The following is a 14,637-nucleotide window of genomic DNA, read 5'->3' on the forward strand; positions in this document are numbered from 1 at the left end:
TGGAATTCAGAAGACCCTTTGCTCAAGTGCCTGGATCTTTGTATTGAAAGCCTGACTGTGAAAACTTTTGTATCTTCCATGCTTCTTTTTTAAGTCTTTTAAATTTCAAAGCAGCCCTGGTTCCTTCATTCTTAGCTGTATCCACCTTCCTCACCAAGCTCTGGATGCCTCACAGGTGGAGAACAGCAGAGAAACTGGACTTATGGGGGATGGAAAGTACAGTGGGGAGTGTTAGCCAAAAAAAATCAACCCATTCTGCTGTTACTGTACACAATAAAACAATACGGGAAAAGGAAAAAAGACTAAGAACAGTGGAGACTTAAATGAGACCAAAGTTCATAGTACCCAGCAAGTCAGGTCTGATAAAAGCTCAGCATTTTTATATTCAGCCCTCTCCTAAATAAACCCACTTTTTTAGTAAGCCCATTTTGCATTTTTCCAGCACCTCCCTAGGCCCTGACACTCAGGGCAGAATGGATGATAAAACTAGAGTTTTGCAAACCGTACCAATTTTGCTATGTTACCATAAACATTAACTTGTCAAGAAAAAAAATTCAATAACCGTTTTCTTTTCTTTTTTCTTTTTTTGTTTTTTCTAGGGCGCTCCTGCAGTATATGGAGGTTCCCAGGCCAGGGGTCTAATTGGAGCTGTAGCTGCCACTGGCCTATACCACAGCCATGCCAGATCTGAGCCATGTCTGCCACCTATACCATAGCTCATGGCAAGAGGCCAGGGATCGAACCTGCAACCCCATGGTTCCTTGTTGGATTCATTAACCACTGAGCCACAACGGGAACTCCTTAATAACCATTTTCTGAGACCTGCTTTTAAGCTCTAGGTCTCCTGAGCCCTATGGGGAAGAAACCAAATGCTAGTTTCCCAGTTGGCTCATTTTGATTTTAGTAGGACAGAATTATCTATTTGATCATCACCCAGGGAAAGCCTGGTAGAAAATACATAAAATCATTAAAGAAGCTTTCTAAAAATTGCATTTGAAAATTGCTCAACTTAATATGATGTCTGTGGGTTTTGTTGCCAATGAACAGAATTTCCTTTTTATTCTCATAGATTAACAGCAATAATAATAAAAATGATCAAAGGCTTTTTACCATTCTTTTTCCATGTGTGGTCTACTGTTTTATCAGTTCATCTTCTTTGGTCTCTCCTTGACTTCTTTTATTATGTATTTTTAGATTTTACCTTTTCCTTTCCTGTTTTGTCTTGAAATTTTTCAAATATCCAAAAAGTTGAAAGAATAGTATAATGGTACAATCGCTGAGATCTCTCAGTTATTAACTTTAGCTACATTTGCTTTATTTATACCAGGTTTCTGTACCCTGGTATATTGACATTGTAAGTTGTTGAGGGAGCTGTCCTATAATTTGTAGGGTGCTTTAACAGCAACCCTGGCTTCTTCTCATTAGATGCCAAGAGCACCCCTTCCCAAGTAGTGAAACAAAATTGTCTCCAAACATTGCCAAATGTCCCTAATATAGAACTGGCTTATAATAAAAACGCACACTACTGTCACTGAGCTAAAATATTTGAAAGTATATTTTCAGCCTTCATATGATATTTTATCCATAAATACTATAGCATGTTTTTCCTAAGGACCCACACACACTCCAACATAACCACAACCCCATAATCACACCCAAGAAATTTAACTTTCATGTAGAAATATATCAATTTTTAAATATATCATTATTAAATATTAGAATTTAATAGGGCTATCTCTTGTAATAACCAGCTCAGATCCATATTCTACTCAATTGACGACAAAAAAGTATGATTTCAAGCTTCTGAATGCTTGCCACTCTGATAGTGAGAAATGATATATATTTTTTTTATTTTAAGTGAGAGTTGAAACAATTTTTTATTTTAATATTTTATTGATTGATTTTGCTTTTAGGGCCATGCCATGCATATGGAGTTTCCCAAGCTAGGGGTCAAATCAGAGCTACAGCTGCTGGCCCATGCCACAGCCACAGCAACGTAGGATCTGAGCCACGTCTGTGACCTACACCACAGCTCGCAACAATGCTGGACCCACTGAGGGAGGCCAAGGATCGAACCTACAAACTGGTTGTTCCTAGTTGGATTCGTTTCTGCTGTGTCACAATGGCAACTCCAAGAAATGATGTATTAATGTAGCTTTTTGCTGTGATTTATTATGAACTTTTAAAACATATAATAAAGTTGAAAGAACTTTCTCATTGTAGATTTAATTTGCACTTCTTTTTTCATAAATAAAATTCATATGTTTAAAGGCACTTATATTTTTGGTATATATGAATGTTTGCTTTTCTCAATTGTTAAGTGCTTTGTAAATAGGAAAAATTAGCTCTTTATCTGTGGTATATGTTGCATTATATTTCTCCCAATTTGTCACTTGTCTTTAGATTTTCTTATAGTGCTTTCTTTCTTTCTTTTTTTTTTTTTTTTTTTTTTTTTTTTTGGCTTTTTGGCTTTTTAGGGCCGCACCTGCGGCACATGGAAGTTCCCAGGCTAGGGGTCCAATTGGAGCTGCAGATGCCAGCCTACACCACAGCCACAGCATTGCCAGATCCGAGCAGCATATGCAACCTATGCTACAGATCATGACAACACTGGATCCCTAACCCACTGAGCAAGGCCAGGGATCGAATCCACATCCTCATGGACACTAGTCAAGTTTGTTACCACTGAGGCACGACCAGCACTCCTATAGTGCTTTTTTCATAAAATTTCTTTTTATTAACATAATCAACTTTGTTAATGTTTTCTGCTATTGCATCTGGATGATGAACATATTTTAAAAGATTTTCCCACAGCAAGACTATAAAGAAATTAACTTAGGGTTTTTTTTCCAGTACAATTTTGGCTCATTTTTCCATTTGAAGTTTTTCCTAAAGTATGATGTATGTTATAGATCCAAAAAAAATTTTTTTCAAATAGCGTGCAGTTGTGTTAATACTGGTTTTTTTTTAACAAAAAATGTCTGTTTTTAACCCAGTGACTTGAGCTGTCACTTGACTAATAAAATTTACTTGGTTCTATTTCTGATTTTTCAGTTACGTTCCAGATCTATCCATCTATTCACATCACATTGTTTTAGTTTAAAAGGATTTGTAGTATGTTACTATTTAATAGGGTTATCTCTTCTCATTGACCCTTTTCCCCACAAGGTTTTCCTATATATGCTTGCATGTTCATTTTTCCATGTAAACTTCAGAATCCATTTATCTAGTTTCAAGAAAAATACTAGTTGAAATTTTATGAAAGTAGTGTTGAATTAAAGATAAGTTAAATCTTTATGATGTCAAGTTCTCTTACCCAGAACCAATAAATGTGTCTTTCAGGAATGTTTTGCATTTTTCCTCATATGGGTTCTACACATTTCTTTTTAAGTTTATTTTTCAAGTGTTTTAATCTTTTATGCTGTTATTATAAATGGGATTTTTCTCTTCCTTTATCTTCTAATTGGTTATCATTACCAAAACACACACACACACACACACACACACACACACACACACACTATTAATTTTGTATGTTAGTTTGGTAGCCTGGTAACTTATTGAATTATTTATTTGTATTGATATTATCATTGACTCCATAGAGTTTTCCAGATCTTTGTTATAGTATCACTTGCAAATAGAATTTTACCTTTTTCCCCAATATTTATGTTTCTATTTTTTTCCTTGAATGAGTACACTGATCAATGCATCCGTTATGTTGCAAACATCTTTGCCTTGTTCCTTACCTTAGTGAGAATGCTTCTAGCATTTCTCCATCATAACATTCCCTCTCTCTACCATATGTGTGTGTGTGTGTGTGTGTGTGTGTGATCATGTTAAGGGAATATCTGTTAATTTCTATTTCATCTAATATTTGTATTAGGAAGGCATACTTAATTTTATTGAAGGAGTTTTCGGCATCTATCATTTTAAGTTATGCATTTCTCACCTGAGAATTTGTAAGAATTTTACTAATATTATGGTACTCGTCTACACACACTGTAACAACAGCCTCTTAGGCTGCCATAACACACACATATGTTTTCTCAGATCCAAAAAACCAACAATATTGAATCATATGTTAGATCATATGTTACAACTTGGAAAAATTTGATAAATAAGCTGCCTTTCTTCTCCAAAATTGTCTTATAATAATATCTTGAATTAATTAAGTATATTTTATATGGATTTGTATCCATAAAACAGACTTGGAAGCTTGTTTTTTGGGGGAGGTTGGGGTTTTTTCAGTTGTGGGGGTTTTGTTTGTTTGTTTGTTTTTCGTTTTTTTTTTTTTGGCCAAGCCCTCAGCATGCAGAAGTTCCCAGGCCTGGGATCAAACTCAAGCTATAGCAACTCCAAATCCTTAAACGCTAGACCACCAGGACACTTCCAAAAGGTATTTTTTTTAACATTACTATTATTATTTAAAGATGCAATGAAAGCAAAGTAACTTGAATGATATCAAACAGCTTTTACATGGAGGAAAGAGACCCAGATCCTAGGTCTGACTCAAATGTTTCTTTCACACCATCCTTGAGACCTGGTCAATGCTAATCAGTTACCAGCAGAGGGAGCAAAATTTCTGTTGAAACCAGACAAAGAGTTTGAGCAAGAGTGGAAAGACTTCATTTCAACCTTGCTTGCTCATTGGAAAATTACAGATGTCAGAATTTGTCCAAACTCTTTTAGTTACAAATGTCAGAAATGAAACTAGTTCTACCCATCCCAGGTGAGAGGGTTGGACTGAGAGTGGAGTGGAGTCTTTCCTGGAAGAGAATGTCGGGTATAATCCAAAAATGACAAACAGATTTCTACAGCCAGAAAGTTAAGAGATCAGGAGATACAATACACCAACGAAGAGAATTCTCATCCCACACCACCCTCTTGTCCTGGCTTGACCGCCCAACGGGTTTCCACCTTAATTTCCAAACACAATTAAAAACATGTGAATTCAATCTTGTAAAATTTTTTTCCAAAAAAAAAAAAAAATCCAAGTTGTTATTCTGTGCAGATGTTTTTCCATTGAGGTATTATTTCATTTTCCACGGGTTTGTTCTCCAAACCTTCAGCTCAACGCCTCCACTGATTCTGTAGTTCTTTGAGGGTGGACTCTGTGAGTATATTCTACCAAAGTAAGAATGAATGCAAGCTCTGAGGTGGTTGGTTCCAATGAGACATTTATGGCTTAACAGTCTTTAGGTGTAAAGAAATTTCTCATCCTTTTTACTAACATTGTGAAAAATTCTACTCCCTTATATGAAAAGACTATAAATGGAATTCACCTTTAGAATCCTGTCTTACTCTTTCCCTTTGAAACTCACTTTGGCAGCAAGAGTGAGCCAGGGACCTTGGGGAGTTGGCAAGCTAATCAAAATTCACATAGGAACACAGCATTGTAAATCGACTCTAATAAAAGAAAAGGAGAAAAGAAAGAAATTCACATGCAAGATTCCATTTCATTTGAAAACACACGTGTCACATCTAAGTTTTGAAATTCGTCTCCTGGATGACACACTTTTGGTGTGGATACAATATCGACATTTCAGAGTGGAAAGAAAATAGGCCCAAGTGTAATGTAGAATTTTATCTCATTATGACTCAGTTTTGGCTCCATAGGACTACATTCCTGAACTTGCACAAAAATCACCACTCAAATTTAACTTATAGAAATGTATAGCTACTCGAAAGTGATGCTTATTGTGGAGAAATGTATCCTCCCATCAACCCTTGGAGATATTTCACTCCTGCAACTGCCCCTTATCAACAGTGTGGGCAAGTCGTCTATGCCTCAGATTTTCATCTATAAAATGAAGATGAGAAAAGTGTTCACGTCGGGGAACTGCTATGAGGATTAGCAGTCATGTCCCATCTCCCCACACCTCCTGCCCCTCCTTAGCCACCACTCACCTACTTTCTGTTTCTATAGATTTGCCCATTCCAGACATTTCATTTTGAGTTAATTTCTTTCTACTGTTGACCTTTGAACAACAAAGGTTTGAAATGCAAGACTCCACCTAGATCCAATTTTTTCTTCCACTCAACGCATGCTACAGAACTGCCTGATTCCAAGGGTGGTTGAATCCGTAGATGTGGAACACAGAGGGAAGACTATGCAGTTTTGTGTGGATTTCAGAAAGCATGGAGAGCTAGTGTCCACAGCATGGACAGCTGTGTAGTGTGAGATAGGGAATATCATTCTTTGTTCTTTGCACTCCAATTGTCCCATCATCATTTTTTGAAAAAAAAAATGTTTTTTTCCTATTGAATGGTAGGAAATCAACTTGTTGAAAATCAGTTGACCACAAATGTGTGGGTTCACTTCTGGACTCTCCGTCCTATTCCACTGACTTATCTCTCCTGATGCCAACACCCCATTACCTTTTTTTTTTTTTTTTTGTCTTTTTTAGGACCACACCCGAGGCATATGGAGGTTCCCAGGCTAGGGGTTGAATCCAAGCGGTAGCCTCTGGCCTGCGCCACAGCCAGAGCAACCCGGGATCCAATCCACATCTGCAAACTACACCACAGCTTGTGGCAATGCCAGATCCTTAACCCACTGAGCGAGGCAAGGGATCAAACCTACATCCTCATGGATGCTAGTCACATTCATTTCCGCTGAGCCCCAAGGGGAACTCCCCTTATCTTCATTATGTAACTTGGTAACTAAATGCTGAAATCGGGAAGTGAGTCCTATAAATTTGTTCTTCTTTTTTAAGATTCTTTTGGCTACCCCGTGTCCCGGAAGGATGGTTTTTAAACTTTACCTTAGCTGACTGAGTGTTTCATAAGGAGGAGACAGAAAACTGTCCCAGGGGAAAAAAACCTCTGAGTGATTGGACTGTCTCTCCTGCCAATCTCAACCTCATGTATATTTCTTTTGTAGCTGAAGTTGAAAAGTCATTAACAATTCATTGATACTTAAGGACTACTTTCCTTCTGGTATATTCTGTATTACTTTTGTTCAGAAATAAATAGAGCAATAGAAATATTACTAAGACCAGGTAGAATGGATACTCCAGGCCAGTTACTTGCTTTTGACCAATAGGCCTGCTCTTGGCATTAAAGAGTCACTTGAGAAATCAGAGACCCTGGCAATTCAAGCCATCTCTGCCTTCAAGAAGCTCTGCTCCCCTGGGAGTTACTTTAGACCAAAGGTCACTCTGAGTAACTCACATCCCTTGTCAGCTTTGTTTCTTTTTGAGTAACAGGAACTTATTTTTCCAGATCTTCAGTCCACAAATACTTGGGGATCTGCAGTTAAATTTTAACAAGTTTTAACATTTTGCTGTTGTTCACATTTTCCTCTGGTCTTTTGCCACCTCTCTATTTTTGTTCTCTCTCTCTATTCTTTAGCTTGTTTTAGCTTTGTCATGATTTCACCCTTCTCAATCTTGGGGTCTAGAATTTTTGCTTTTTGTCATATCTATTCTTGACTCTACAGGGTATATTTTATTCTTTCTATATTCTTTTTTACTTAGCCCTAATTTTATCCTTAATCTGTGTTTCATTTTTTAGTTATGCCCATTTTAATCTTTCGTTTGTATTTGTTTACATTTTCAACCAAATGTATTACTTAATTTTCTGAGTTGTCCTGGGCTCAGACCTTTTGTTTATAGTTGTTTTTTCATTCTTTAAAATCCTTTGGGCAGGATTTATGGGTCTAGGAGTAACACAGCTGTGGTGAGATCCACATCACAGACAGAAACACTGAATATTCTTTTCCTTTTAGCCATCTCTTTTCCGTCTTACTTTCTGGCTCTGCTTGGCAGATCATCTGTCTTAGCGTTTCTCTCCAAAAATAAATGTAAACTGGGTTATACCAGAAATTCAGAAATGGCACCTCCTTCACATGGCTCTAAACTTCCTACTTATGTAAAAAGCGTATTTGAAAAGCTGGAATGAGTGCCCATTATAAGGAGTTTCATGTTCTGGGATCTATGGTCTCTGACATACATGGCTAATCAATGTAAGGGGCAGAGATTTAGGCAGAAAGTACTTCCTCCAATTTTCCCTCTGGCAACACATAAAGTATCAACTGTTGAAACCGGAACCCCATGAGACATCCTGCAGCAAATTTTCTCCATTCTGCCTCCAAATGTCACACATCGGTCCCCTTCTCTTCAACCTCACTGCTCACATGGGCTAAGGCCATGTCATCCCAACTTTGCTTCTTCTTCTTTTTTTTTTTTTTTTTGGTTTTTTTGGGGGGTTTTTTTTGTTTGTTTGTTTGGTTGGTTGGTTTTTTTTTTGTCTTTTAGGGCTGCACCTGTGGCATATGGAAGTTCCCAGACTAGGGGTCAAATTGGAACCATAGCCAAAGGCCTACACCACAGCCACAGCTATGCCAGATCCAAGCCACAGCATGCGACAATGCCAGATCCAACCTACACCACAGCATGCGACAATGCCAGATCCATTAACCCACTGAGGGAGGCCAGGGCTCAAACCACCATCCTCACGGATACTAGTCGGGTTCTTAACCCACTGAGCCATGATGGGAACTCCTGCTTCTAATTTGGATTCCTTCTATTCCTATAGCAGCTGAAGTGATTTGTTTCTATATCAAATCATATCACTCCCTGCATAAACCTGTCAATGTCTGTCTTTCCACTGTACCTCAAATAAATCCAAACTCTTTACTGGGGCCTCCGCTTGGTGACCTGGTCCCTCCCACCCCTTCCTCCTCACTTTTTTCTCTGCACCTCCTCCCTGCTCAGACGCTTCCCTGACCCCGCCAAGCCCTTTCCACCTCAGAGCCTTGGCGCATGTGATTCCTTTGTCCTAGGCTGCCTGTGTCCTGCTCTTTGCAAAGACAGCACTCTCATCCTGCAGGTAGGGTGACCTACCATCCTGGTTTGCCCAGGTCTGAAGGGATTCCAGGGATTCAGGGCGTTATCTTGAAAACCAAGAACATTCTGAGCCAACTGGTTAAACCGATCATGGACTTTCGAGTCTCAGCTCAAGTGTTATTCCTCGGTAAATCTTTCTGGACTGCAATGTCCGTAGCGAGGTCCCACCCAACGGCCCGTTAGTCCTCAGTCCTCAGGTCAACATCCAGGGAGGACTCACTACATACGCTTTGCATAAACTTTACTTTATGTATGTGTTCATTGGCTTTCTATCTGTCTCCTCTCCAAATGTCTGAGTTTCATGGGTTACCATGATGTCTGCCTTATCCCCTGTCACATCCACAGTCCCCAGCACTGGGCCTGGCACACAGTTGTTAAATGCAGGAAGGGGGAAAGGAAGGAAGTGGGAATATCTTTAACAAAACACCCAGGCTTATTTTTTTTTTTTTTAATGGCCACCCCTGCAGCATATGGAAGTTCCCAGGTTAGAGGTTGAATCAGAGCTGCACCTGTGACCTATGCCACAGCTTGTGGAAATGCCTGATCTTTAACCCACTGAGAGAGGCCAGGGATCAAACCCGCATCCTCACAGAGACTATGTTGGGTTCTTAACCCACCGAGCCACAGTGGGAACTCCCAGGCTTCCTTTTTTAAGGAACCATATAATGTTTAACATTCTCCCAAACTCCTATGGAATAAGGCAAATCATTCTTCACAAGCCAACTTCCGTGTATTTTAGTTGGATTTGTGTCTATTTTTTAAGGAATTACCCTTTTAGTGTCTGAGTTCAGTGTGTGGTTTTTTTCATCTGTCCTTGTATTCCTTTCAGAATCAAATAGCTTCTGGAGGGTCATTTGATTCCTTTAAATATAGAAATTATAAACCCCAAATGCTTTCAGGAGCCAAACTGACAATAGAGAGCGAAGCAGACTGAATGTAAGAAAAGTCAACTGAGGAGTTCCTGTTGTGTCTCAGCGGGTTACAAACCTGGCTGGTATCCATGAGGATGTGGGTTCAATCCCTGGCCTCGCTCAGTGGGTAAAGGATCTGGCATTGCTGTGAGCTGCGGCGTAGGTTACAGATGCAGCTCAGATCTGGTGCATTGCTGTGGCTGTGGTGTAAGCTGGCAGCTGCAGCTCTGATTCAACCAATAGCCCAGGAACTTCCATATGCCACAGGTACAGCCCTAAAAAAAAAGTCAACTGAAGAAAGACGAACTTACTTTGTTTTTACTCAACTATGGCTTAACCACACAATCTCATACACATTTGTAAAATATTGGAGGCTTTTTTTGAAAATGAAATGGAAACATTATATTTCAACAAGTGAAATATAATTATCCTGAATACTTCCATAGGTTTTACACAACTTATACACACAATATAAAAGTGTTTTTCCTTTATTTAGTTGATATATCTGTGTTCCTTACAAGCTCCTAACCTGAGTTTTAGAAGGAAAAAGAAGGTTTATGATTCAATCCATTCTAAACCTTAGACCAATCCAAATAACAGAAAGTATATTACATATCAGATTTTGGAGAAAAAAATTCTCATTATTTTGTATTTCTGTTTCTTTCTACACTACTGTTATTCAAAATGGTAAAGCGCATCTGGGGACAGAGGGAGTCACGTGGTTTTGCACCAGAAGAAGTCATGTGACCTCTATTTCCCTATCCTCATCTGGTCTATGGCTGCTGAAGTGTAGCTGAAGCATAGTTGGTACTTGTCCGAGAGCTTTCTCCTGGCATCTACTGCTGACTTACATTTGATGCACATGTGGTCTCTGCAGTCTCATGGGTCTTAGGTGGAAACTAAAACAAAGACCTAAAAAAAGAATAAGTCCGCATGATTCACTGACCCACCCAGACCCAGACCTGCAGTCTCCACTCTATCGGACCTCCACAGGCTAAGGAGCCAAGCCCCATGAAGTGGCTGATTTTGCAAGGACAAAGACAGCCCCAAGGAGAAAGTTAAATTTCACACCATGATCTCAACTGCCATCCTGGACCTATAGAACTCAGCCCATGACCCCTGCCTATAAAACCTGATTCTCTCCCAACGTCGGGGGACTCTGAGTTCCTCTTGCTCGGTGCTCCCGGCCACTCTGCTGGTCAATAAATCTTGCTTGAGATCTCACTGCTCTGGTCAACTGTTTTTCTTTCCCTGGTGCTCTAACAATGGAAACAGGTCTAACCTTGGCTGTACCCTCTTCCAGGTCCTCCGCACAGTCTCATTGGTTCCCCTCCAGTATCTGCTGTGGGAGAACACACTCCTACCAATGACAGGCATGATGACAAGCCCCCTGGCTCTCAGTATGAAACCAAGAGAGGCTTGGTGTCTAAATTAGAGTTCCTCAGAGTTCCCGTCATGGTTCAGTGGTTAATGAATCCGACTAGGAGCCATGAGACTTCGGGTTCGATCCCTGGCCTTGCTCAGTGGGTTAAGGATCCGGCGTTGCCGTGAGCTGTGGTGTGGGTCGCAGACGAGGCTTGGATCTCGTGTTGCTGTGGCTCTGGTGTAGGCCAGTGGTTACAGCTCCGATGGGACCCCTAGCCTGGGAACCTCCATATGACACAGCAGAGGCCCAAGAAATGGCAAAAAGACAAAAAAAATAAAATAAAAAAAATAAACTAGAGTTCCTCTCTTCTTGGCCATGTCCCAAAGCTCTCTTGGCTATGCTGGTTCACCCACATTGCCACAGAGCCTCCACATAGGAGTCTCCTCCAGAATCTCAAACTGGGAGCAGGAAGCAAAACCACTCTCCTTCAATCTACCTGAATCTTCCTACTCCACATCAAGGTCCAAAGATGGACAGTCACAAGACATATCTATCTCTCCCAAGTCCTTCTCTCTGCCTTTTCCCACAATCCCATCACTAGAATGGGTGAGTTTCCATGACCATTGCCGCTTTCTGTGCTCTGACCTCACCACCTTGCAATCCCAGCAGGAGTCCTTCTTTTTTTTTTTTTTTTTTTCCAGATGCACCCGCGGTATATGGAAATCCCCAAGCTAGGGGTCGAATTGGAGCTTCAGCCTACACCACAGCTGCAGCAATGCTGGATTCAAGCTGCATCTGTGACCTATAGCCACAGTTCATGACAACATCAGATCCTTAATCCACTGAGAGAGGCCAGGAATTGAACCCATATCCTCAAGTATACTATGTCAGGTTCTTAACCCCCTGAGCCACAACAGGAACTCCAAGTCCCTTCTTTACAGTAACTATATGGTCTCAGTGTTCAGGCCTTAAAAAAAACCCTTAAATCCATACCCCCCTCACCGCTAACTGGATTTTAAGCCTGCCGTCCCACTGTAAATCTAACGAATGTCCAAAAAGAAAAAAGTAATATCACCTTGTTCTTACTCTCATGTTGTTTCTGTAACAGATCGAAATCTCCCCCAAGGTTAGCCAGGGAGATGGTCATATAGTAGGAAAGGCACAGTAATACTTTTCTCTAAATATCACCTCTATTAAATTACATTTTCCTTTCTAAACAGCTTACTTCTTGCATTTGGAATTAAAATCTCACACATTTCCTTACCCACTAAGATGTCACAGTCAGGTATGGATTTCTTACTACAGTTTGCCATGCAGAATTTAGTCTTAAGTCCCGTACATAAGACAGATACTAATTTTTACCCATAATTAAATAGGCCGATCACAAATATAAGTATTTCTAAATATGAACACAGTCTTTGCACCATGTTTTTTATATCTAGACTAACCACTCTTAAGATATTTGTAAAACTCTGAAATCCCCTTACTTTGTCTTTATGACTTTGTTTAACTACAATTTAGTAACTTCCTTTTATTACAATTTTCCACGCTGTCACTTTTCAGTTAGATGGTAGAAAAGAATAGTCTTGGCTCATTTTCATAAAGTCTGAAACGAGAGACCTTCTTGAAATTTAGTTCTTCGCTTTACTCTTTATACTTTATACCATGGTATCTATTTTTGGAGAATGACTTCAGTGTAGCAAAGTGGGTCAGATTTTTCTTTGCTAGTTTAATTTCCTCAAGAAAGATTTCTCCAGGAATGAGTAAGTTACATAACACGTTTATGTCACCACCTTTGGATGCCCACACAGGACTGTACTCAGTGCGATGGGTTGAAATGTCAACCAAAGGACCAAGTCTTTGATCCAATCCTACTCGTTATCAAAGATAAGGAGTCTTTCTTTTAATGGCATAAAACAAGTTGGCTGTTTTGTTTTGTTTTACATTTCAAGCAATGTCTTCAACATTTTGCAGAACTGAATCATTCAACGGCTGCTACCACATTGTGCCGTCAGTTTACTAAGCGGAGTATAGAACTGAGTATTAGTGATGGGGCCATATTTAGTTTATATCGATGCATCCACAGAGTTTTCCATATTTTATTTCAAGGACAGAACATTCTTGGTGACTCTGTCATAAACACTTGTGTGTATCATATCCTTGCAAACTATTTTGTCGTTGAATTAAGTTTTGTAACAAGTCCAGCATTAACACCAACAATCACAAGTACATAATCATTTTGATCAGCTTATATTAAAACACTCAAGACTTTTCACAACACAGGATTAAGTAAAGGAAGAAGAAGTCCAAGGATTGAGCCCTGAGACACCCTATTATTCAGAGATAAAGAGGAGCCAGCAAAGGAGACTGAGAAGTAAAAGAGGGAAAACTAGGAAGTGGGAGTTTTCGTCGTGGCTCAGCGGTTAACTACCCACCTAGCATCCATGAGGTTGAGGGTTCGATCCCTGGTCTTGCTCAGTTGGTTAGGGATTTGGCGTTGCCGTGAGCTATGGTGTAGGTCACAGACACAGCTCAGATCCCACGTTGCTGCGGCTGTGACATAGGCCTGCAGCTACAGCTCCGATTGGACCCCTAGCCTGGGAACCTCCATACGCTATGAGTGTGGGCCTAAAAGACAAAAAATCAAAACCAAAACAAATAAACAAACAAAACAGGAAGTGAAGGGCTGTAAGGAGGCAGGAGGAAGCAATGATGTCAGGTGTCACTAACAAGACAAATAATAGGATAATTAGGACCATTACCAACATGGAGGTTATTTATGTGTCCAAGAAACTGACAGGTACGATTTATTGCATATGTAAATCTAATTGGAAATATTATTGTCCAGGAGTTGATAAAATGAGTGAGAACTTATAGGACACAAATGAGTGAGAACGTATAGTACAAATTGCATGGAATTTTTCACTTAACGGTGGCATTTCCCAAAATGGTCCCAGATAACCTGGACTCCACTGCTCCTCTTTTTTTTTTTTTTTTTTTTTTTTTTGTCGTTTGTCTTTTTGTTGTTGTTGTTGTTGTTGTTGTTGCTATTTCTTGGGCCGCTCCCGGGGCATACGGAGGTTCCCAGGCTAGGGGTTGAATCGGAGCTGTAGCCACCGGCCTACGCCAGAGCCACAGCAACGCGGGATCCGAGCCGCGTCTGCAACCTACACCACAGCTCACGGCAACGCCGGATCGTTAACCCACTGAGCAAGGGCAGGGACCGAACCCGCAACCTCATGGTTCCTAGTCGGATTCGTTAACCACTGCGCCACGAAGGGAACTCCTGCTCCTCTTTTTTTTAAGGCCGCACCTGTGGCATATGGTAGTCTCTGGGCTAGGGGTTGAATCAGAGCTGTAGCTGCCAGAAGACTACACGACAGCCACATCACCACCACGGATCTGAGCCGAGTCTGCAATCTACACCACAGTTCCCTCAACTAGATCCTTAACCCACTGAGCGAGGCCAGGGAGCAAACCCATAACCCCGTGAGTACTAGTCAGGTTTGTA

Source organism: Sus scrofa, chromosome 3 (assembly GCF_054392235.1).
Source record: "Sus scrofa isolate SSC_HxYL_T2T_F1_AM1 chromosome 3, Sscrofa_HxYL_maternal_Yorkshire_Landrace_v2.0, whole genome shotgun sequence".
NCBI classification, from domain to species: Eukaryota; Metazoa; Chordata; class Mammalia; order Artiodactyla; family Suidae; genus Sus; species Sus scrofa.